Here is a 24,291-nt window from a genome sequence, read left to right on the forward strand (position 1 = left end):
AGGGCCCTATACCCGGGCTCGTGGGAACATAAGGAGTGGAGGTGAATTTGTGATCATGCTAGGTCTCCGACTTGCTTGATTACAGTGAACCCTCATCTAGAGTTTTTCTCTTTGATAACATATTGTTGCTAGTAGTCCCTACTGCTGCAAAATGTTCTTCGAAGGGGATGATACCTCTAGAGACCATCAATAGAGATATGACCACCTTGGGAATTATCACTAAAAGCCCTTTAGCTCTCTCCCATATAGGTCCCTTGAATAGGGGCAAGAAGCGGACACGCTGCGTGCCATTTTCACACTGCCATGCATAAGTGTCACGTACCCTTTTTCTTATAGTTTGTGAATATTGTCGTACTATGTACATCCCCGTATTGTACCTTTCGCATATGCATCATGCGTGGGTTCCGTCTTAATCCCCTCTCTTGGGCAAACCAACGGAAAGTCCGTGTCACCTTCTTAAATACATACGTTGGGCACTGTGTTACCCCAAGACGTTGTATCTAAGAAGAAGACAATTTCCCGGGCCCCCGTATTCATAAATTACATCTGTATCATATGCATTTCTTCATGCATTCATCCATTCCACCCATGATAGATGTCGGAGTTTTGATTCGCACTGGGTTTTGTTTCACTTTAGTAAAACATGAGATCAAGTCAAAAGCCTTCACTTAAAAAGAGGTTCTATCAAGTCAAGGTCAAGAGCCTAGGGATCACCAGTCTAAGAGAGTTAGGGCAGTTGATGGGTCATCTCCAACAGCAAGCTTTTCGCAAAGCTTACGGAAAAATCTGGGACCTAGCCATGGTAGAAGTCTCCATAGAGGCCATTGCCTCCCTCGCCCAGTATTATGATCAACCGTTAAGGTGCTTTACCTTTGGGGACTTCCAGCTATCACCCATGGTGGAAGAATTTGAAGAGATCCTAGGATGTCCTCTAGGGGGAAGGAAACCATACCTCTTCTCAGGGTTCTACCCCTCATTAGCCAGAATTTCTAAAATAGTCCAAATCTCGGCGCAGGAATTAGACCGCCAAAAGCAAGTCGAAAATGGGGTGGTTGGAATACCGAGAAAATGTTTGGAGGCAAAAGCAAGAATCTTGGCAGGTAAAGGTGAATGGGCCCTGTTCATAGACATTCTCGCACTGTTGATCTTTGGAGGAGTCCTCTTTCCAAATGTGGATGGGTTGGTGGACCTAGCAGCGATTGACACTTTTCTTGCCTATCATGACCACAAGGAAAGCCCGGTCGTTGTTATGCTAGCCGACCTCTATGACACCTTTGACCGAAGATGTGAGAAGAGCAGTACGAGGATTGTCTGTTGTACTCCCGCTCTTTATGTATGGTTAGTTTCACACCTTTTTTGCCAAGAGGTGAGGCATGCCTACCCGTTAGAAAGCCACCGTTCATGCATAGAGAAAGGAAGGGCCAATTGGGACCAACTCTTAGCAAACAAAGAAGGAGCATCTGTCAACTGGTTCCCTCGATGGAAAGAAGGAAGAATCGGAGTTCTTATCTCGTGCAGAGGATTTCCGAATGTTCCCTTGATGGGGACAAGGGGTTGCATCAATTACAATCCCATTCTTGCGATAAGGCAACTTGGCTACCCGATGAGAGGGGCACCACTAGAGGAAGAGCTCGCACCTGTCATTTCACGAGGGTTCAGTGAGACCAACGTGGAGACGATTCGGAAGGTCCGCAATGCATGGGAAGTGGTACAAAAGAAGGACAAAGAGCTTAGAGGCAATAACAATGGGCTCATTGGTGGCTACCGTGAGTGGTTGAAAGCCCACGTGCAAGGTTTGGATTGGCTCCCAAGTTTGAGAAGTGCTAAAAGGGAGGAAGTTGAGGCACTAGAGGAAGACGAAGAGGTGCAGGCTCTTAGGACAGAAATCGAGCAAGCTCAAACAGTCAAAGAAAGGTTCAAATCAATGGCTCTTAGGATTCGAAAGGAGAATGCCGAACTGAGGGATGTAAATGTAGCTACCACCAAGGCCTTGGAACAAGAGACCAAGAGGGCTCGTAGGGAAGAACACGGCCGGAACAAGTTCCGAGGGGCTCTGTGGGGTAGTAAAAACGAGCTTAAACTCCGAAGGGATGAAAGGGACCAATCACGGGTAGACAATTTGATCTTGAAGGATGAGTTGAAGGCTTGCTCGAGGTCCAAGAGAAGTTTGTCTCAGCGTTTATGCGAGATAGAGACCAACATGTTAGCCATCATCAGCAAGTACCAAGAGGAACTAAGTCTAGCCACGACCCATGAGCATAGGGTGGCGGACGAGTATGCCCAAGTGTACGCGGAAAAGGAGGCTAGAGGAAGGGTGATCGACTCGTAACACCAAGAGGCAACCATGTGGATGGACTGATTTGCTCTTACCTTGAACGGGAGTCAAGAACTTCCCCGATTGCTAGCCAAGGCCAAAGCAATGGCGGACACCTACTCCGCCCCCGAGAAGATCCACAGACTTCTCGGCTATTGTCAGCATATGATAGATTTAATGGCCCATATAATTAGAAACCGCTAGGAAGCTTGTATGGTCGCTCAGATCTTGACTAGATATAACTTTCTGAATAAAATGAGTTGATCCCATATTTCTACTCCAAAGTTAGTGCGAATCAAATCACTTCTGCATTTTATCTCTAGCATGCATTCATTATTCTTTACCTACTCCTCACATTTCGGTTTTTTTTAGGAAAAACACCATAACTAAACGCGCCCCAAGGCATCCCTATCGCACCAGATCCAAATCTAGAACGATGGGTGATCAAGAGGAGACACAGGAATAGATGAAAGCCGACATGTCGACTCTGAAAGAACAAATGGCTTCCATGATGGAGGCCATGTTAAGGATGAGGCAAATCATGGAGAAAAACGTGGCCACCGCTGCCGCCGTTAGTTCGGCTGCCGAAGCAGACCCAACTCTCCTAGCTACCGCACACCATCCTCCCCCAAATACAATAGGACGAGGAAGGAGCACACTGGGGCACAACAGCAACCCCCATTTGGGATACAACCGAGTGGCTTACCCTTATGGATTGCCACCTAATTACACGCCGCCAGTCATGCAAGATGATGCGGGTCATGTCTCTTCCCCCATCCTTGAAGGGGAGCCTCCTCAACAGCCCCACGAGGCCCATGAAGATCATCAAGAGCATGCCCAAGGGGATGTTGATTTCTATCCCCCGATCCCCGTTGAGGGGCCGACACCCAACACATTGCCTCAGCACAACCTCACAGCACAGCCAGTATTCTTGTCCACGGAAGGACCACCCCCGGCGGCCGAAGAAAGAAGGAAACTTGATCTCCTCGAGGAGAGATTGAGGGCTGTTGAAGGCTTTGGTGACTATCCATTCGCGGACATGACGGATCTTTGCTTGGTATCGGATGTTGTTATCCCCCCAAAATTCAAGGTGTCGGACTTCGACAAGTATAAAGGGACGACTTGTCCCAAGAACCATCTCAAGATGTATTGTCGCAAGATGAGCGCACACTCTAGGGATGAGAAGCTATTAATACACTTTTCCAAGATAGCTTGGCCGGAGCTACGGTTGTTTGGTACACTAATCTGGAAGCTTCCCGCATCCGTACTTGGAAGGACCTGATTACTGCTTTCCTAAGGCAATATCAGCATAATTCCGATATGGCTCCCGATCGCACTCAGCTATAGAATATGTTCAAGAAGGAAGGTGAGACCTTTAAAGAATACGCACAGCGGTGGAGAGACCTGGCAGCACAAGTGGCCCCTCCCATGGTCGAAAGAGAGATGATCACCATGATGGTAGACACCTTGTCAGTGTTTTACTATGAGAAGTTGGTAGGTTACATGCCGTCCAGCTTCGCGGACCTAGTATTCACCGAGGAAAGAATCGAAGTAGGGTTGAAAAGAGGGAAGTTCGATTACATTTCCTCCACAAGTGCCAATGCTAAAAGAATCGGAGCAACTAGGGCAAAAAGGAAGGAGGGAGATGCCCATGCCGTCACTTTGGCGCCCACATGGGTCAAACCCCTGTAGACATCTTATGGTACACATCAGTATGCGCAACATCATCCGAGCTTCTCAGCTCGCGTCGGGAACTCCTCCAGTTCAGCACCCGTACAGCCTAGGGCGCCCGCCCCTATCCAGAGGGAGGCCCCCCAAGTTCTGGCTCCAACCACGACTCGCCCGGCCAAAAATGCCCACTTTAGCGCCAGTTCCAACGCAATGAGGAACTATCCCCCGAGGCCAATTCCAGAATTCACCCCACTCCCAATGACGTACGAGGACCTATTGCCGTCCTTCATCGCCAACCAACTGGCCGTAATAACTCCCGGGAAGATCTTCCAACCCCCTTTCCCAAAGTGGTATGATCCTAATGCAACTTGCGCGTACCATGGGAAAACCCCGGGCCACTCCATCGAAAAATATCTGGCCCTTAAATACAAGGTCCAGCATTTGATAGACGCCGGATGGCTAACATTTCAAGAGGATCAGCCCAATGTGAAAACTAACCCGCTCGCCAATCATGGAGGGGGAGCGGTTAATGCCATTGAGTCAGATAGGCCGCACAGGTCTAAGCCTTTAAGGGACATAGCGACCCCTAGGAGGTTTATCTATGAGGCCCTACAAAAGGGGGGTGTCATTTTCCACGGTGGGCATGAAGAGGATTCTTGTCTGTTGCATCTCGGCGAGCTACATAACATGAAAACATGTTTGGCAGTGGAGGACCTTTTGCAAAGGATGATGGATCAAGGTCGACTGGAAGTCGGCAATGAGGGAAGGGAAGAGCAGCATATATGTATGCAGTCCACGGATGAGAGAAGTTTCAGAAGGCCTAAACCTTTGGTGATATACTTCACCAAGGGCGCAGCTTCACAAAAGCCCCGATACCCCTCGGCAGCTAAACCTGTCCCTTTCCCATACCAAAACAGTCACACAGTCCCATGGAGGTACACACCTCTGAACAAAAGGGAAGAAGAAGCCACCGACATCATTTCGTTATCGGCCAAGGTAACCAATATCACGGGGCTGAGCGGTGTGACCCGCAGCGGTCGCGTGTTTGCGCTCCCCAACCTACCAATTCAACCCGCGAACGTTAAGGGGAATGATGCAAGCTCCATTGGAGCTTGTAGGCCTAGGATCTTCTTCATCAATGGATTCCTTTGCTTCTTGGAAGATAAATGGCAGCGGAATGGAGAAGGAAGAGAGAGAGGAGACGCCACTTCAAGGAGAAGATGAGTCTAGAAGAAGCTCACCACCATAGGAGACCATGGATAAGAGCTTGGAGGAAGAAGGAGATGAATGAAGGGAGAGGGAGAGAAGAGCACGAAATTTTGTGCTCAAAAAGAGTTCTGAAATCTGAAGTTAATATTCAAATGATCAAAGTTGAAAAAATGCACACACATGACCTCTATTTATAGCCTAAGTGTCACACAAAATTGGAGGGAAATTCAAATTTCACTTGAATTTGAAATTGAATTTGTGGAGCCAAACTTTGGAGCCAAAATTTCACTAATTATGATTAGTGAATTTTAGTTATGGTTCAGCCCACTAATCCAAGATCAATTCCAAGATTCTCCACTAAGTGTGCTTAGGTGTCATGAGGCATGAAAAGCATGAAGGACATGCACAAAGTGTGACTATATGATGTGGCAATGGGGTGTAGTAAGCAAATGCTCACCTCCCCCTCTAAAATTTAATTGGATTGGGCTTCTACCAATTCAATTAAATTTATTTCCAACCACACACATCAAATATCCACTTAGTGCATGTGAAATTACAAAACTACCCCTAATACAAAAACTAGTCTAGGTGCCCTAAAATACAAGGGTTGAAAAATCCTATATTTCTAGGGTACCCTACCTACATTATGGAGCCCTAAATACAAGGCCCAAAAATAATGAAACCTTAATCTAATATTTACAAAGATAAGTGGGCTCATACTTAGCCCATGGGCCCGAAATCTACCCTAAGGCTCATAAGAACCCTAGGGCCTTCTTTTGCATCTCCGGCCCAATCTACTTGGAGTTTTTCTATCCAATGCCCTTGCGGGGTAGGATTGCATCATTCCCTCCCCCTTGAAAAGGATTTGACCTCAAATCCCGAGGTTCTTGAAACTCTGGGCTTTTTCCCTCAACACCTTCAAAAAGAACAAAAACATATGTATTAGTGGTGTTTAGTTTGTTGAAGTAAGGTAAGGTCTGAAAACTCATTTCCTGGGCATCTTCCCATGAAGGAACATGGTTCCTCAACAACTCAATGAGTGGTGCTACAAGTATAGAAAAATATGGGGCAAACCTTTTGTGAAAGTTTGTTAAGTCTTGGATGCCCCAAATTTTTCTTACACTTGGTGGAGCGGGCCACTCAGGAATGACCTTTATTCTCTTAGGATTCATGGGAAACCCTTAATCCCAATTTAAAAAATTAAGAAAAGTAAAGCAATAGAACATACCTTTGTCTATATTTTCATGTTGATTATTCCTACCAAAAAGTATGACAAACCTAAGGTGTCCCATATGAGTACCTAAGTTTGTATTGAAACTAAAAATAAGAACAAACCTACCTAATGAGTCCCTATGTACACAAATCATGAAGATGTTGGGTGCACGAGTGATTTTACAAAAGAGTGTTGCACCACCCAAAGCATTCATCATACCACCTATTTTAGGGATTTGGTGCCTAATAATACCTATTTTGGGCACCAACAAAGCACAAGGATTTAATCTCTTGCGAACCAAACCCTCATCCAACAACTCTTTTACTTGAGGAATAAACTCAAGCCTAAGAGATGTGGCAATGCTAACAAGTGTCTTTTTACAAAGGAGAAAATGTGGAGGTTGTCTAAGAAGGGAAATTTCTTTAATATTTGTCTTTATTTCAAAATGTCTTTCCTTCTTAGCTAACCTCTTGGAGGAGACACTTACCTCCTTACACTCCTCCTTAACCATTAAAGGTTGTCCTTCTTCTTGGGGGTAGATCTCTTCACTAGATTCTTCCCCTTTTGCTTCTTCACTTTTACTAGAGTAAGGTGAAGTAGTAGCCTCATCTTGGCTACTATAAATGTCTTGGCCCCTCATAATCATGGTTTTCTTGGTGGGACATTGAGAAGTAATGTGTCCTCTTCCAAGACATTTAAAGCACTTCATGGAGCTAGTCTTCTCTTGCATACTTGCCTTAAGGGGTTGTTTTTCTATTGTCTTCCCCTTATCATCTTTGGGCTTAGAAGGTCTCACCCCTAAGATTCCTTGACCTTGGTCTTTCTTTGGATAAGAGTGAGAGCCATAAGATTTTGAAGTAGACTTCCTTTTAAGTTGTTGCTCTACCCTTATTTCCCAATCTAAATTAGCCTCTTCATTGTCCTTCCCATGGGAGTATGGGAGTTTAATGTTAACCTCTTGAGGCTTTCTTTCATTTTCTCTCCTATGGGAGTGAGGTCTAAGATGTGACCTATGCCTTCCTTCATAATAGTCACGAAGTTCTTCACTTAGGCTCTTGCAAGAGTTATGACTACTATATGAGACATGTTTTTCTCTTTTCATTTCTTTCATTATTTTTCTTCTTTCTTCCTCTCTTATTTTCTTTCTTTCATCTTGACTTATTTCTTCCACTCTTTTTTTACCTTTTTCTTTTCTCTCTTGTTTTTCTTTCCACAACTTAAGGGATCTCAACTCATCTAATATCTTATACAAGGGGTCCTTAGGAGTAGAACCCTCATCATTAACACTAGATGAAGAATGAAGACTCATGTTGGTTCCTAAGTTATGGTTCTTTCTTGTTGGGGGTTTGAAAACAAAAGGTAAAATAAACTATGGTTGAAACTAGCCAAAATAAACACTAAAAGAGGTGTGAAAGATAAGGTAAAAACTAATTGGTAAAAGGCAAGCTATCTAGGCGGTTTGACAATGGAGGGTAAAGGAAATAAGCTATGAAAATAAGCAAGAAATTAAAGTGCAAGAAATGCAAACTAGGCGGATCCTAAGAGTGTTTGGATGACCTCATTTAAGGTTCCCAACAAAACACTCACTATCCTAAGGGGAAATTGCCTAAAATTATTACACACAAATGGAAGTAGGGTGACCTAGCGGAGGCTCCCAACTTACTTCCAATGAAAGGCCTTTTTGTTACAAAATTTGAAAGCAAAGCAAATTGCCAATTACAAAATTACAAAGAAAAAAGTCCTCAATTGTGGTGGCTATTCTCTCTTTAGTGTTTCACTCAATTTGGAGTGCTTCTTAGTCCAATAGCTCTTAAGGTGGTTGGCCCCTTGCTTCTTGACTCAAGTTCTTCAAGATATGGCACCAATCCTCCTTTCCAATTCCCTATATGGCAACTCACAAGCAAGGAAACAAAGAGACAAGCAATAACCAAAGACCAAAAAAAATTAAATGAAAGCTAAACCAATAGAGTTTTAACAAGACAAATTTCCAAGGATTATTCAACAATTAAAGCAATGAAAAGCACAAAAAAAGCAAGCTAGGACTCAAAGAGAAACCTAGAATGGCTCTAGAGTAGAGTAGAAAAACTCTAAAAAAAAAAAAAGACTCAAGAAACCTCTAGTTTTGGCACTTGTTTTCACAATAATTTTCAATTGAAATTTCAGAACTAGGATTGGTATAAAATAGGCACCAATTATAGAACAAATTTTGAGTCAAAACAACAAGCACACTTTCCTTTCACTTTTCTTTTTTTTTTCCTGGACACTGATTTTTCTGCCAACTTGTGAGATTTTTCTTATTTTTTCCTTTAATCCAAATCGCTTGGTTCTTTCTTTATAATTTTGGTCCAGATGTCTAGAAAATTCAGTAAAAGTTTAAGCTCAAAAAACGTAGTGACCAATTCCCAGTAATTTATACAAGTTCGTATGTTCAAGCTGCCAGCACCAGCGATTTTAGCCTAGAAATCAAGAGTAGTGTTTATGTTGCTTAAAGCTTGGATAGTTACAATTTGTGTTTGATTATGCTCAATTATCTTGAATAACACAATTAAAGAGAGCTTAAGACTTATTTTGATTCACAAATCCAGCCACAACTCAGCACCACAACTCAACTTCATCATAGGCATCATGTAGGAAACTTAGAAAGCAAAAAAAAGTTCAAGAACAAGACTACTTCTAGGAATTGATTTAGAACATGTTATGAAGTAAATAACATGCATGAATTAGACTCAAAATTCAAAAGATAGGCTAAGAATTACAAGAATACATGAACAAATGTATCTAGAATTCAATCAACAAAATAAAATTCAACACAAACTTAGAACATAATGTGACAATTACTATGACTAAACATGACTCTAAGACAACATGGATTAAGTGATTTACACTTAGATTTTTGTGTTTTTTTTTCTAATCAATATTTTGGAACAAAACTTAGATCTAAAGGTTCAGCACAAGAATATTATGAATGAAAATTGATAGAACCTAAAATCAACACAAAAACAAGATTCAAGAGTAGATCTACAAAATTTGAACCATAGAAATGCAAGAACAAGTGTAGATCTAAGATTTAATCGGTTTATTTTTTTTTGAATCTACTCTAAACAGCACCAAACCACAAGACAATGGAGGATATACATGGAAAATAAGATGAAGAACAAGGAATTAATGAGAATTCACCGAACAAAAAGATAGAGGAAGCAAAAGAACATCACCTTGATGAAGATGCTCTTGATACCACATGATGCAAGCTCCATTGGAGCTTGTAGGCCTAGGATCTTCTTCATCAATGGATTCCTTTGCTTCTTGGAAGATAAATGGCAGCGGAATGGAGAAGGAAGAGAGAGAGGAGACGCCACTTCAAGGAGAAGATGAGTCTAGAAGAAGCTCACCACCATAGGAGGCCATGGATAAGAGCTTGGAGGAAGAAGGAGATGAATGAAGGGAGAGGGAGAGAAGAGCACGAAATTTTGTGCTCAAAAAGAGTTCTGAAATCTGAAGTTAATATTCAAATGATCAAAGTTGAAAAAAATGCACACACATGACCTCTATTTATAGCCTAAGTGTCACACAAAATTGGAGGGAAATTCAAATTTCACTTGAATTTGAAATTGAATTTGTGGAGCCAAACTTTGGAGCCAAAATTTCACTAATTATGATTAGTGAATTTTAGTTATGGTTCAGCCCACTAATCCAAGATCAATTCCAAGATTATCCACTAAGTGTGCTTAGGTGTCATGAGGCATGAAAAGCATGAAGGACATGCACAAAGTGTGACTATATGATGTGGCAATGGGGTGTAGTAAGCAAATGCTCACCTCCCCCTCTAAAATTTAATTGGATTGGGCTTCTACCAATTCAATTAAATTTATTTCCAACCACACACATCAAATATCCACTTAGTGCATGTGAAATTACAAAACTACCCCTAATACAAAAACTAGTCTAGGTGCCCTAAAATACAAGGGCTGAAAAATCCTATATTTCTAGGGTACCCTACCTACATTATGGAGCCCTAAATACAAGGCCCAAAAATAATGAAACCTTAATCTAATATTTACAAAGATAAGTGGGCTCATACTTAGCCCATGGGCCCGAAATCTACCCTAAAGCTCATAAGAACCCTAGGGCCTTCTTTTGCATCTCCGGCCCAATCTACTTGGAGTTTTTCTATCCAATGCCCTTGCGGGGTAGGATTGCATCAGGGAAGGCAAAGGTAGTGGAAGAAAAAGATGATAAAATGCCCCTCGCTCCTAATAAGGATATTCCGGTGAAGGGTCTTCCGGAGAAAAGGGATGGTCATGGCAAGAATGAGGTGTCGCTAGAGGAAGCCAGCGAGTTTCTCCGCATAATTCAATAGAGCGAGTTCAAGGTTATTGAGCAGCTCAACAAAACCCCGGCCAGGGTCTCGCTGTTGGAATTACTCATGAGCTTGGAGCCTCATCGGGCTTTGCTAGTGAAGGTTTTGAACGAAGCCCATATGGCCCAAGATATCTCTGTAGAAGGCTTTGGAGGGCTCGTCAATAATATAACCGCCAACAACTATCTTGCCTTCGCTAAAGAAGAAATCTTTGCCGAGGGAAGAGGGCATAACAAGGCTTTGCATGTATCAGTCAAGTGTATGGACCACGTTGTAGCCAAGGTGCTCATCAATAATGGTTCCAGTTTAAACGTGATGCCCAAAAGCACTTTGGAGAAATTACCGTTTAATGCTTCCCATCTAAAGCCAAGTTCCATGGTGGTTCGTGCCTTCGACGGTACCCGCCGAGAGGTTAGGGGAGAGATCGACCTCCCGGTACAAATAGGCCCTCACACCTGTCAGGTTACCTTTCAAATAATGGATATTAACCCCCCCTTACCGCTGCCTGTTGGGACGCCCGTGGATCCACTCGGTGGGAGTTGTTCCCTCTACACTCCACCAAAAATTGAAATTCGTAGTGGAGGGGCATTTGGTTATCGTATCGGCGAGGAAGACATCTTGGTGAGTTGCCCATCCTCTATGCCATATGTGGAGGCAGCGGAGGAGTCATTAGAAATCGCTTTCCAGTCTTTCGAGGTGGTAAGCATTTCCTCCGTGGATTCCTTCTCTGGTCAACCTTGCCTGTCAGATACAACAGTAATGGTGGCCCGGGTAATGTTGGGGAATGGTTACGAGCCCGGAATGGGTTTAGGCAAGGACAACGACGGCATAACTAGCCTGATAAGCGCCAAAGGAAATCGTGGGAAGTTTGGGTTAGGCTATAAACCCACACAGGCAGATATAAGGAAAAGCATTGCAGGAAGGAAAAACGGAAGTCAAGGCTCGCGATTAAGACCAGAAGACGAAGGAGGCCTGCCCTGCCACATAAGTAGGAGCTTTATAAGCGAGGGTCTAGGGGATGAAGGCCAAGTCGTTGCAATATGCGAAGATGATGCTCCGAGTGGGTCAGATTTGGTACGACCATGCCCTCCTAATTTCCGACTAGGAAATTGGCGAGTGGAGGAGCGCCCGGACATTTACGCGAAAAGCATAATGTAAACCTTTTTATGGCTTTAAAAGCTCTACAGTTGGGCCTAGGCTTTAGAGTTTCCTTTTTTTAAGGCTTTGTGTCTTTTGTTCTTGAATTTATAATACAAATATCTTTCTTCATCTGTTCCTGCGTCTCTACCCATTCTCATCCATTTGCATGTTTATTTCTTTACGTTTAAAAACGCCAGATCCGACGACAAGTCCCTCGAAGGTACTAATACCTGGGACCTGCCCATCGATTTCGAGCAAGAAACAAATCAAACAGAAGATGAAGAGAGCGAGGATGTGGGACTTCCCCTGGAGTTGGAAAGGATAGTCGCCCATGAAGAACTAGTAGACTTAGGAACTGGCAGTGGAAAAAGGGAAGTAAAGATAGGCACAGGTATGACCACACCCATCCGTGAAGAATTAGCAGCCCTGCTGAGAGACTACCAAGACATCTTTGCTTGGTTGTACCAAGATATGCCGGTTTGAGTTCTGACATTGTACAACACCGATTACCCCTAAATCCCGAGTGTTCCCCGGTAAAACAAAAACTGAGGAGGATGAAGCCCGAGACATCCTTGAAAATAAAAGAAGAGGTAAAGAAACAATTTGACGCTGGGTTTTTGGCTGTCGCTCGGTACCCAAAATGGGTTGCCAACATCGTACCAGTCCCTTAGAAGGATGGGAAGGTGTGAATGTGTGTGGATTATCGGGACCTGAATCGGGCCAGTCCCAAAGACAACTTTCCTTTGCCGCACATCGATATTCTCGTGGATAATACGACCAATTTCTCTTTGTTTTCCTTCATGGATGGGTTCTCCGGTTACAATCAGATAAAGATGGTGCCAGAGGATATGGAAAAGACTACCTTCGTCACCTTGTGGGGAACGTTCTGTTACAAGGTGATGTCCTTTGGACTCAAGAATGCTGGGGCAACTTATCAACGGGCTATGGTAGTTTTGTTCCACGATATGATGAACCAAGAGATCGAGGTCTACGTGGACGACATAATTGCCAAATCTAAGACCGAGGAGGAACACCTTGTGAACCTGCGGAAGTTGTTCGAAAGGCTTAGGAGGTATCAATTGAGGTTAAACCCCACTAAGTGTACGTTCGGGGTCAAATCAGGGAAGTTGCTAGGTTTCATCGTAAGCCAAAAAGGGATAGAGGTGGACCCCGAAAAGGTGAAGGCCATCCTTGAGATGCCAGAACCCCGTACCGAGAGGCAAGTCCGAGGCTTCCTGGGACGTTTGAATTATATTGCCAGATTCATATCACAGCTCACTGCTATTTGTGAGCCGTTGTTTAAACTCTTACGCAAAAACCAAACCGTCCGTTGGAATGAGGATTGTCAAGAGGCATTTGGGAGGATAAAAAAGTGTCTCATGAATCCTCCTGTGCTTATGCCACCGGTACCCGGAAGGCCTCTCATCTTGTATATGACGATTTTGGACGAGTCGATGGGATGTATGCTGGGGCAACATGACGAGCCCGGAAAGAAAGAGCGCGCTGTCTACTACTTGAGTAAGAAGTTCACGGCCTGTGAAATGAATTACTCCCTGCTCAAAAGAACGTGTTGTGCTTTAGTCTGGGTGTCCCATCGCCTAAGACAATACATGCTGAGCCATACCACCTGGTTGATATCCAAGTCTTGCTATCCGAGTTTGATATAGTTTACGTCACCCAAAAGGCGATAAAAGGAAGCGCCTTAGCAGATTATTTGGCTCAGCAGCCTCTCAACGACTATCAGCCCATGCATCTCGAATTCCCGGATGAGGACATCATGGCCTTGTTTGAGGAAAAACTAGATGAGGACCGGGACAAATGGACCGTATGGTTTGATGGAGCGTCAAACGTTCTAGGCCATGGCATTGGAGCAGTATTGGTCTCTCCAGACAATCAATGTATACCATTCACAGCCAGGCTGGGGTTTGACTGCACCAACAATATGGCTGAGTATGAAGCATGTGCCCTGGCCGTCCAGGTGGCGATTGACTCCAATGTCAAGCTACTCAAGGTGTACGGGGACTCAGCATTGGTGATCCACCAGCTGAGAGGGGAATGGGAAACTAGAGACCCCAAGCTGATACCCTACAAAGCCTATATCAAGGAGTTGGCTGATTCCTTTGATGAGATCTCCTTCCATCATGTTCCCCAGGAGGAAAATCAAATGGCGGATGCGCTTGCTACTTTGGCGTCCATGTTCCAGCTAACACCGCACGGGGATCTACCATACATTGAGTTCTGGTGTCGTGGCAAACCCGCACATTGTTGCCAGGTGGAAGAGGAACGAGACTCTAAGCCTTGGTATTTCGATATCAAGCGATATGTCGAAAGCAAAGAGTACCCACCGGAGGCTTCCGACAATGATAAAAGGACATTGAGGAGATTGGCGGTCGGTTTCTTCATGAGTGGGAGCATACTATATAAAAGAAACCATAACTTGACTCTCCTGCGATGCGTGGATGCCATAGAGGCGAACCACATGATCGAGGAAGTCCACGAGGGCTCGTTTGGAACACATGCCAATGGCCATGCTATGGCCAGAAAGATCCTGAGAGAAGGTTATTATTGGCTCACCATGGAAAGTGATTGTTGCATCCATGTAAGGAAATGCCATAAATGTCAAGCGTTCGCGGACAATGTCAATGCTCCGCCACATCCTCTGAATATCATGTCCGCCCCTTGGCCTTTTTCCATGTGGGGAATAGACATCATCGGGGCCATCGAGCCCAAGGCTTCGAACGGTCATCGTTTCATTCTCGTGGCGATAGATTATTTCACCAAATGGGTCGAAGCGGCTTCTTACACCAATGTCACGAGGAGTGTAGTGGTCAGGTTTATAAAGAGGGAGCTGATTTGCCGGTACGGACTCCCTAGGAAGATCATTACTGACAATGGCACCAACCTGAATAACAAGATGATGTAGGAAATGTGTGCGGATTTCAAAATCCAGCATCACAACTCCACGCCCTACTGGCCAAAGATGAACGGAGCCGTGGAAGCAGCCAATAAGAATATTAAGAAAATTATTCAGAAGATGACAGTGTCATACAAAGATTGGCATGAGATGTTGCCTTTTGCCTTCCATGGATACCGAACTTTAGTACAAACTTCTACTGGGGCAACGCCGTATTCCTTGGTTTATGGAATGGAAGCGGTACTCCCATTTGAAGTAGAGATCCTTTCCCAGAGGATACTAGCAGAATCGGGCTTAGAAGAATCAGAGTGGGCTCAAACACGCTATGACCAACTCAACCTTATTGAAGGTAAGCGCTTGACGGCCATGAGCCATGGGCGCCTGTATCAACAAAGAATGAAGAATGCGTTCGACAAGAAGGTACGCTTGCGCAAGTTCCATGAGGGGGACCTTGTGCTGAAAAAGATGTCCCGAACTACGAAGGGCCTTTCGTTGTGAAAATGGCTTTTTCCAGAGGGGCCCTAGTGCTTACCAACATGGATGGCGAGGAGCTACCTTTACCCGTGAACTCTAATGTTGTCAAGTGATACTATGCTTAGAATCTGGGGCAATTAAGGATGTCGTTGTAGAAGCAAAGCTTCATGGTGAATCAAAGGTGATTCAAAGGTGTTTTGATGATAACAAAAGATGACGACAAAGGTGATGACAAAAAGCTCAAAGATCAATCAAGAACAATTCAAGAGTTCAAGATAAGAATCAAGAAGAATTCAAGACTCAAGAAGAAAGTCTAGAGACAAGAATCAAGATTCAAGGTTCAAGATCTCAAGAATCAAGATCAAGATTCAAGACTCAAGATTCAAGACTGAAGAGAAGACTCAATCAAGATAAGTATTAAAAAGTTTTTTAAAACTTTGAATAGCACATGAGTTTTTGACAAAACCCTTTACCAAAGAGTTTTTACTCTCTGGTAATCGATTACCAGATTGTTGTCATCGATTACCAGTAGCAAAATTGTTTTGAAAAAGTTTTCAAATTGAATTTACAACGTTCCAATTATTTTCAAAAAGCTGTAATCGATTACAATGTTTTGGTAATCGATTACCAGTGCCTTTGAACGTTGAAATTCAAATTCAAATGTGAAGAGTCACATCCTTTCACACAAAAGCATTGTGTAATCGATTACACTAATTTGGTAATCGATTACCAGTGTTTGTTTATGAATAAATCAAAAGATGTAACTCTTCAAAAGGTTTTTGACTTTTTCAAATTGGTTTTAAGTTTTTCTAAAAGTTATAACTCTTCTAAATGGTTGTCTTGACCAGACATGAAGAGTCTATAAAATCAAGGCTTTGTTTTGCCTTTCAATATACTTTTACACTTATTCAACAATCCTTTACAAGCCTTGACTCTCTTTGAATTTCTTCTTCTTCTTTGTACCAAAAACTTTCTGGAGTTTTCTGGTTTTCTAAACCTTGAAAACTTGTGCTATTCATCTTTTCATTCTCTTCTCCCTTTGCCAAAAAGAATTCGCCAAGGACTAACCGCCTGAATTCTTTTTGTGTCTCTCTTCTCCCTTTTCCAAAAGAACGAAGGACTAATCGCCTGAATTCTTTTGTGTCTCCCTTCTCCCTTGTCAAAGAATTCAAAACGACACTGTCTGAGAATTCTTTTGATTCTTTCCTTTCCCTAATAAAAAAGTGTTCAAAGGACTAACCGCCTGAGAATTCTTTTGTATCCCCATTCACAAAGTATCAAAGGTTTAACAACTTGAGATCTTTGTCTCAACACATTGGAGGGTACATCCTTTGTGGTACAAGTAGAGGGTACATCTACTTGGGTTTGACTGAGAACAAGAGAGGGTACATCTCTTGTGGATCAGTTCTAGTGGAGGGTACATCCACTAGGTTCAAAGACAACAAGGGAGGGTACATCCCTTGTGGATCTTTGCTTGTAAAAGGATTTTTACAAGGTTGAAAGAAATCTCAAGGACCGCAGGTCGCTTGGGGACTAGATGTAGGCACGGGTTGTAGCCGAACTAGTATAAAAACTCTTGTGTGTTTGTTTCCTTCTTCCCTACTCTTTTACTTTCCGCTGTGCATTTAATTTCCGCTTTTACTTTTTGTTAAGTTTTCTCTTCTACTCCTCATTCTCTTAACAATTTAGTAAAAGCCTTAAAAGAGTAATTTTTTAATTAGTAAAGGTTTAGGAATAATTAATTCAACCCCCCTTCTTAATTATTCTGAGGCCACTCGATCCAATAGTCGCTGCATGTTCTTTTATTTTTGTATGTTCTTCTTGGTTTCCCCCAGGGATTCCTGTCTGCTGTAAGTTTCTCGTCACAGTCTTCTAAATAGATGAGAACATGAGGTTTCGGTCCTCACTTCGTGCTTTAAAACCATGTGCAGTTTATAGTAACGCGAGCCTTTTTCGCTCAGTCCGCGAGATGCCCCAAAGCGCTTAATTAAAACTGAACCTAAACCAGCTTTCACTAAAAATTTGTTGCGTTTGAAAACATTCATGCATACGCATACACATGCATATTTTGTCATAACAGGGGCAGAATCAACTGGCCGTGGTCAGATGCTAGGATGAAGTTGGAGGCCGAAACCCATCAAGGTAAAATGGTAACGCGGCCACGGTTTACCATGCAATGTTGTTTCGTACTTTCAGGTACTTAGGGACGGACGCAAGTAAAGGCTAGGGTCACAACCGATGGGTCGTCGTCCCTTGCCTAGCTTTGGACAAATGGAAAGCACCGCTGCAAGGCAGCCTAGTATCCTTTAAATTTACAGTAATTACTATTGTGTCTTTAAAGTAAATATTGGATATCTGCCCTGAGGGGGTTTGAGTAAGCGAACGCCGACCTATAGAAAGCCTTACTTATTTCTTCCCAAAAAAAAAACAGGTTAGCTCGCCTGGGCGAGCACCCCTGCACCTGCAAATAAAAAACGAGGGAGGAGGAGTTTTCCTCCACCCAAAACTCTCCCTCCTCACTTCAAAAACACCAAGCTCACGGGAACTACAAAGACAGCAGCCCCCAAGCTTCCATTGTTGAGTTTTTGCTTCCCTTTTCACACTTCATTTCACTCCCCACAAGTAAGTGCACTTTCCCCTGGTTATTTGGCTCTCCCTTGATGTGTTTTAGTGCTTTAGTTGCTCATTTTTTGCGAAATTCGTGAAGCAATTCACATGTGAATCCATGCTTGTTTTCGCTAAATTAAAGGGTTGTAAGGGATGGCCTTAGGCCTATGTTGCATTCTGGAGTAATGGGGCATGCCACATTGCCCCCATTCTCTTGCACCTAGGTAGCATGGAAAATACCTTTCAATGGTATGTATATATGCGAATATATATAGCATGAAAATGCCTTGCAAAGTGTGTGAATATATGGCATAAAAATACCTTGCAAAGTGTGAATGTATAGAAAATAAATGCATTTCAAAAAAAATCTGTATATATGTGTAGGTAGCATAAAGAGCCTTTCAAAAAAAGTACCCATGTTGAAAATGGCGCGAGGATGCTTCCCAAATGAATATATGATTGCCTTTCTAGTGTGGATAGATGACATGAAAGTCCCTTCTCAAATAGATGCAAGTGTGTGCATGACATAAGTTTGGCTCTCCAATGTGCATATATAAATAAATGTGAAACAACAAAAATGTATATGTTAATAAAATACTCCAAATGTGCGTAGGTAGTTTGTGGTAGCAAAATACTTAGGATATGAACATGTGTAATTTTGACACAATACCTTGAGCATGCGTATATGTATTCTTTTCAAAAAAAAAAATATATATGAGTGGTAACTAGAATGTTTTGAATATCCTTGTATGTTGATATAAATAGTTGGATATTTTACGCATATGCACGTTCATAAATGTTTTACATTAAGGAAATGTGTGCACAAGTTTGTTCTAAATCGGAAAGATTAGCATGCCGTTTTTGCTTTAAAATAAGTGTTTTCTTGTAAACTAACTTTCCAAATGTTTTTCCCCGCAGGAAATGGCTCCGAGAAAGCTTTCCGCAAAAAGATCTAGGAGGGACACCGCGGCTGAAGGGACCAGTGCCGCCCCCGAGTTTGATAGCCACCGTTTCAGGAGCGCCGAGCACCAATAGCGTTTCGAGGCCATCAAAGGATGGTCGTTCCACCAAGAGAGTTGCGTCCAGCTTAGGGACGATGAGTACACCAACTTTCAGGAAGAGATAGCTCGCCGACGTTGGACGTCGCTGGTCACTCCCATGGCTAAGTTTAACCCAGATATAGTCCTAGAATTTTATGCTAATGCTTGGCCCACAGAAGAGGGAGTGCGGGACATGCGATGATGGGTGAGGGGTCAGTGGATTCTCTTTGATGCAGACGCCCTCAGCCAATTCCTGGGTGACCCGCTGGTGTTAGAAGAAGGACAAGAGTGCGAGTTTAGTCAGAGAAGGAACAGGGCCGACGGGTTTGACGAAGAGGCCATTGCCCAGCTATTATGTATACCGGGTCAGGATTTTGCCCGGACCGCTGCAGGGAGGTGGGTGCGGATCTTGCGCACCAGTATGACCACCTTGACACAGATGTGGATGACGTTGCTGCTCAGCAATGTCTTACCCAGTGATCATAACTCCGACCTTCCACTGCCGAAGTGTCAGCTGGTGTATGCCATCCTAACACGGATGAGCATCCATATGGCTCAGTTGATTGCTGACGTCATCTATTTATTTGCAGGTATGCCACCCACCAGGCACCCTCTAGACCCGGATAAGTCTAACAGGGCCCTGGGGTTTCCAGCGTTGATCACGGGCCTCTGCCAGTCATTCGGGGTTCCCGTCACACCTAGTAAGGTGATCCGGCCGCCGATCACCCGAGCCTTCATTGAGAAGTATTGCACGCCTAGGCAGGCGCAGGGTGATGCGCCACAGGCCGCAGACGCACCGCCGCCACCTCATCAGGCTGATCCCGCTGGGTCATTAGGCATGGAGCGGTATCTACAGCACTTGGTTCGCCAACAGGCGGCCAACCACCAGGGGAATGTGCAGATACATGAGTGTCTCTACCAGCTCAGCCTCAGTCAGCAGGATCAGGGTTTCGCTCCTTTTGCATGTCCTACTCCAGATCAGTTTTGGGCTGAGGTCGCATGGCCCGAAGATTGGCCCGAGGACCAGACGGAGGAGGCACCTGCAGGAGCTCCCGACGATGCAGAGGACGCCCGCATGGATGAGGAGATGACAGACTTATTCGGCATCTTAGGAGGAAGCGGAGCCACGTGACCGAGGTCACCGCATTTTTTTTTACATTACTGTTTTTTTTATTAGTTTGCTATTGACGTTTTTCTGTTATTGTTTATATTGCTGTTGACATTATTGTCTTCTGTTTTTTTTCATATGGTTACTAACATTACTATCATTATTGCTCGTTTTTGTTAGAGATTTTCGGCGTTATGGCTCTCAGATATTTCGTCACCATTTTGCGACTTACCATTTTCGTGCGTTTCTCGTTCACCTTGTGGTTAGACGTAAGTAGGTAGTGTGCGCCCTCGTCCGCACGACCTTTTCAGAGAGAAAAGGAGAAAAAAAGAAAGAGAGAGGAAATGAACAAATGATAAATAACTTAAAAAAGAAAAAAGAGGAAAAGGAAAAGAGAGCAAGTAAGGAAAGAAAAAGAAGGAAGGAAAAAAGAAAATAATAAGAATAAAAGTTGTCTAGCTAAAAAACAACATGCTTGTGAAAAGAGATCATTTCCAACTTTTATTTGAAGGAAAAATTTCGCTGATCATGGCTAGTTTTTGAAAAAATGTGTGTACACATTTGAAGGGTAAATGCTGAGAAAGTTTTTTCGAACACCCAAGATAGACTCGGATGAACACACAAATTGATAAAAGAACATATTTTGGAAACACTGGGTTGACTAAAATAGAGGAAATGAATCCTGAGCCCTAGCATCACATGGCCATAAAAGTTTGACACTTGAGTGTCCGCATAGGTGCATGCATGACTAGTTTTGCATACAATTTCCAAATCATCATTGTTGCATTTGTGTCATGGAAATAATGTGGGACATCCCCTTTTATCCTTGAACTAAACCAAACCCTGACATATATCATGTCCAGTCGTGCTACAAGCCTTGAGCCAAAATCCCAACTTACCATAAACCTTGACCCAGGGTGAGAATATCAATCCTTGCCCTCGGAAGAAAACACAAAAAGAAGGAAAATCCCCAATCAAAGAAAGGGAGAAAGCAAAAAAGGAAAGAAAATTCCCAATTAAAAGAGGGAGAGAAAGCAGAAAAAAAAAAAGAAGAAAGAAAGGAAACCACGATCTAAAGTGGCCCTCTCCCTTTGATTACCAACCAAAATCCTGTGCGTCGGTGACTTGTTCGCCTCGCGCTAAACAAAAACAGAAAAGGAAAAGGCCAAGAACATTCAAAGCCAAAATTCCCACAAAAAAAACCATTCCCAAGAAAAAGTCCTACTGATCCATGATCACGCATGTAATCTTTGATTTGATAGGAAATAATTTGCAAAATCAAGTCATGGCATATCTATGGTTCGGAATTAGGATGAAACACTTACCCGTGTGAGATTGATACACTTTGAGTGATTTTCTTCTATTTTTGTTGAACCCAGTGTTTCCTCTAAATGCTCATTTAGAAGCGAAATGCTAACATCCAAAATCTCATTTATGGTTATGAGAAGATTTCCTCAGTATGCTTTCCTTCCCCTGTAGACACATTGTTTTTCATCCAAAAAATATGTTGCTCTAATCAGTTGGAAGTTTTGTCTCTTTACTAAAGCATGTTCGCATTTTAGTGAAGAAAACACCGAGACTAATTTTAGTCTCACAAGTTATCCAGAACTACGTAGGTCTGAGTTCCTCATTGAGGATACGTAGGAGCAAGAGCCTCGCTTTTGTCGGCCGCCCCACAATTTCTGTCATACTGACACTGGATTCACGTGACATGCGGAGATACCCGAGTGGTTATCCGTTTAAACTTTCTTTTGCTATCTCTAAGACTCAAAGCATGATAGCACGCAGAGACTAACATCGTCTTCTGCACCCTTTGTCAATCGTGGCCAACAAGCCCGTTGACACGCGGAGATTTACGTCATCTTTCGCGTAGTCAATTTCTGTCATACTGACATTGGAGTCACGTGACATGCGGAGATACCCGAGTGGTTATCCGTTTAAACCTTTTTTTGCTATCTCTAAGACTCAAAGCATGATAGCACGCAGAGACTAACATCGTCTTTTGTACATTTTTTCATCCAGAGGTGGCGGGCCCGATGACATGCGGTAACCAGTTGGTCCCGCATTTTTACCTTTATCATTCAAGAGCAGCAAGTTGGGTGGTAAGCGCGCATAGACGAATTCTGCGCCTTTGTCTTCCAGGGACAGCGAGTTAGTTGCATGCGAAGATATCTTATGGTCACCCGCGACTTTCGTCAACCGAGAGGAACGAAATTAGTGTCTTATCTTTACTTCCCTTTTATCTCCAATAAAAGACAAGTAAAAAGGGGCAACTATCATACCCTAATTTCGTCCAGGGACCATTGTTTGGTGGCATGCAACTTTCGTTTGACCACTTCGAGGTATTTGGCACCCATCGTTAGGCAATTTGTGAAGTTCCGAGACATGCCGGAAGCCAAAAGAAAAGCGTTGTAGCACAATCCGTGAAGTTCCGTGACATGCCAGAAATTAAAAGGAAGTGTTAGTGCGCAATCCGTAAAGTTCCGTAACGTTCCGGAAGGCAAAAAAAGGATGATTACGTAATCTGTAAGGTTCTGCAACATTACAGAAAGAAAACAAGTATCGTTACGAAATTCGTAAGTTTTCGTAACTTTACGGAAAAAGAATCACCAAAAAAAGAGCAGGGGGTGTATTTAGTAAAAATGGGGGTGCAAATAGCAACCAGGTCCACTTGGGCCTTCCAGGATATTCCTCCAGAAGGCGGTTGCTTCTGGAGGAAGCAACCTAGCTCGCCTGGGCGAGCTGGGTTCCAAGCTCCTCCCCTATTTTCCTATAAATAGGGGGAGGAGTGAAGAAGAAAAATGTTCAGCCCTTCTGGTATTTCGAGATCACTTGAAATTAGTGAAAAAAATTGTTTCCGTGAAGAAAATCCAAGCCGAGGCGCTTCCGTAACGTTTCCATGGGTGATTTCATGAAGATTTTCAACCGTTCTTCGTCGTTCTTCGGTCTTTAACCATTAAGTTCTCAAAATCGAACTTTTCAATTCATTCTATGTACCCTTAGTGGTCCTCATTTGTTTCGCGTACTTTTATTTTCGTTTCATTTACTTTCCGTACCCCCCCTTTTGACGTGCTTTAGTCATTTACTTAAGTCATTTTCTCGCCTAATCAAAAAATAAAATAAATTTCCACCGATCATTTGAATTGTAATATCCGTTAATTTCTGTTAAAATGAAATCCGACCGTTCGGTCATGCCGTAACCACGTTGGAAACCAAAAAGAGGTAAAATAATAAAAAAATATCTTTTAGTAAAATAAAACAAAAAAAATCAATCGGACGTTTCTCTTTGGGATTTTTCTTTCTTAATTGAATTGACTAATAGCCAAAGTGAAACTAAGGCTAAAATCAATTCATAAACCAAACTTTTTGTCAATGCCTAAAAAAGCCATTTTTAAAGGTCCAACACCTTGAAATGGTCTCTTCCGCTTTTATTGGTTAAATATAGATTTCTAAAAATCCTAAAATCAATATGTAACTTTGTTATCTCTTTCAAAAATAAAGAAATCATTAATGGTCCAATGCCTTAATGTTTTCTCACTTTTCAAAAGAATCGAAAGATTATCTAATGGTCCAACGCCTTAAATGACCTTTCATTCAATAAAAACATATCTTGCAAAAAGAGATAAAAAATAACTTAACCAAAACGCTTTGTTCACAAAAGAACTACGTAGGTCTGATTTTCTCATCACAATTGAGGAATACGTAGGAGCAAAGGGAAACGCCCTTGTCGACCACAAAAAGATAAAAATATAAAAAGGCATAAAAAAGACATAAGAACGTAAAAAGGGAAGATAACATAAATTGAAGTCATATTTGCACATTTGATTAAAGGCTGCCGTCTCTTGTGACGGACGTGTGGGGTGCTAATACCTTCCCCTTGCGTAAATACAACTCCCGAACCTTTCACTTAAAGTTCGTAGATCACGTCTTTTCTGATTTTTCCGACGTTTTCCTCAAATAAACGTTGGTGGCGACTCCACACGTATTCCTTTTTTGGAACACGCACCTGCGAGTCACGCGTCGCCCTCCCGCCGAAGGGTAGGTTGCAACACAGACCCTTGACATCACTCTATGACCTTAAATCAAGAAAGTTTCACTTGGTCATATACCAAAGTGTAACAATCCATTGCCACCCTTCAGTGGTGCATGCAATCGATCCCAAAGTCTTATATTTTCTTGTTGTGCAGAATAATTGAAGTTTTTAAACAAAAAGGGACAAACCCTAGGATCAATATTTCAGTTGA

Source organism: Glycine soja, chromosome 10, assembly GCF_004193775.1.
Source record: "Glycine soja cultivar W05 chromosome 10, ASM419377v2, whole genome shotgun sequence".
Classification (NCBI taxonomy): domain Eukaryota; kingdom Viridiplantae; phylum Streptophyta; class Magnoliopsida; order Fabales; family Fabaceae; genus Glycine; species Glycine soja.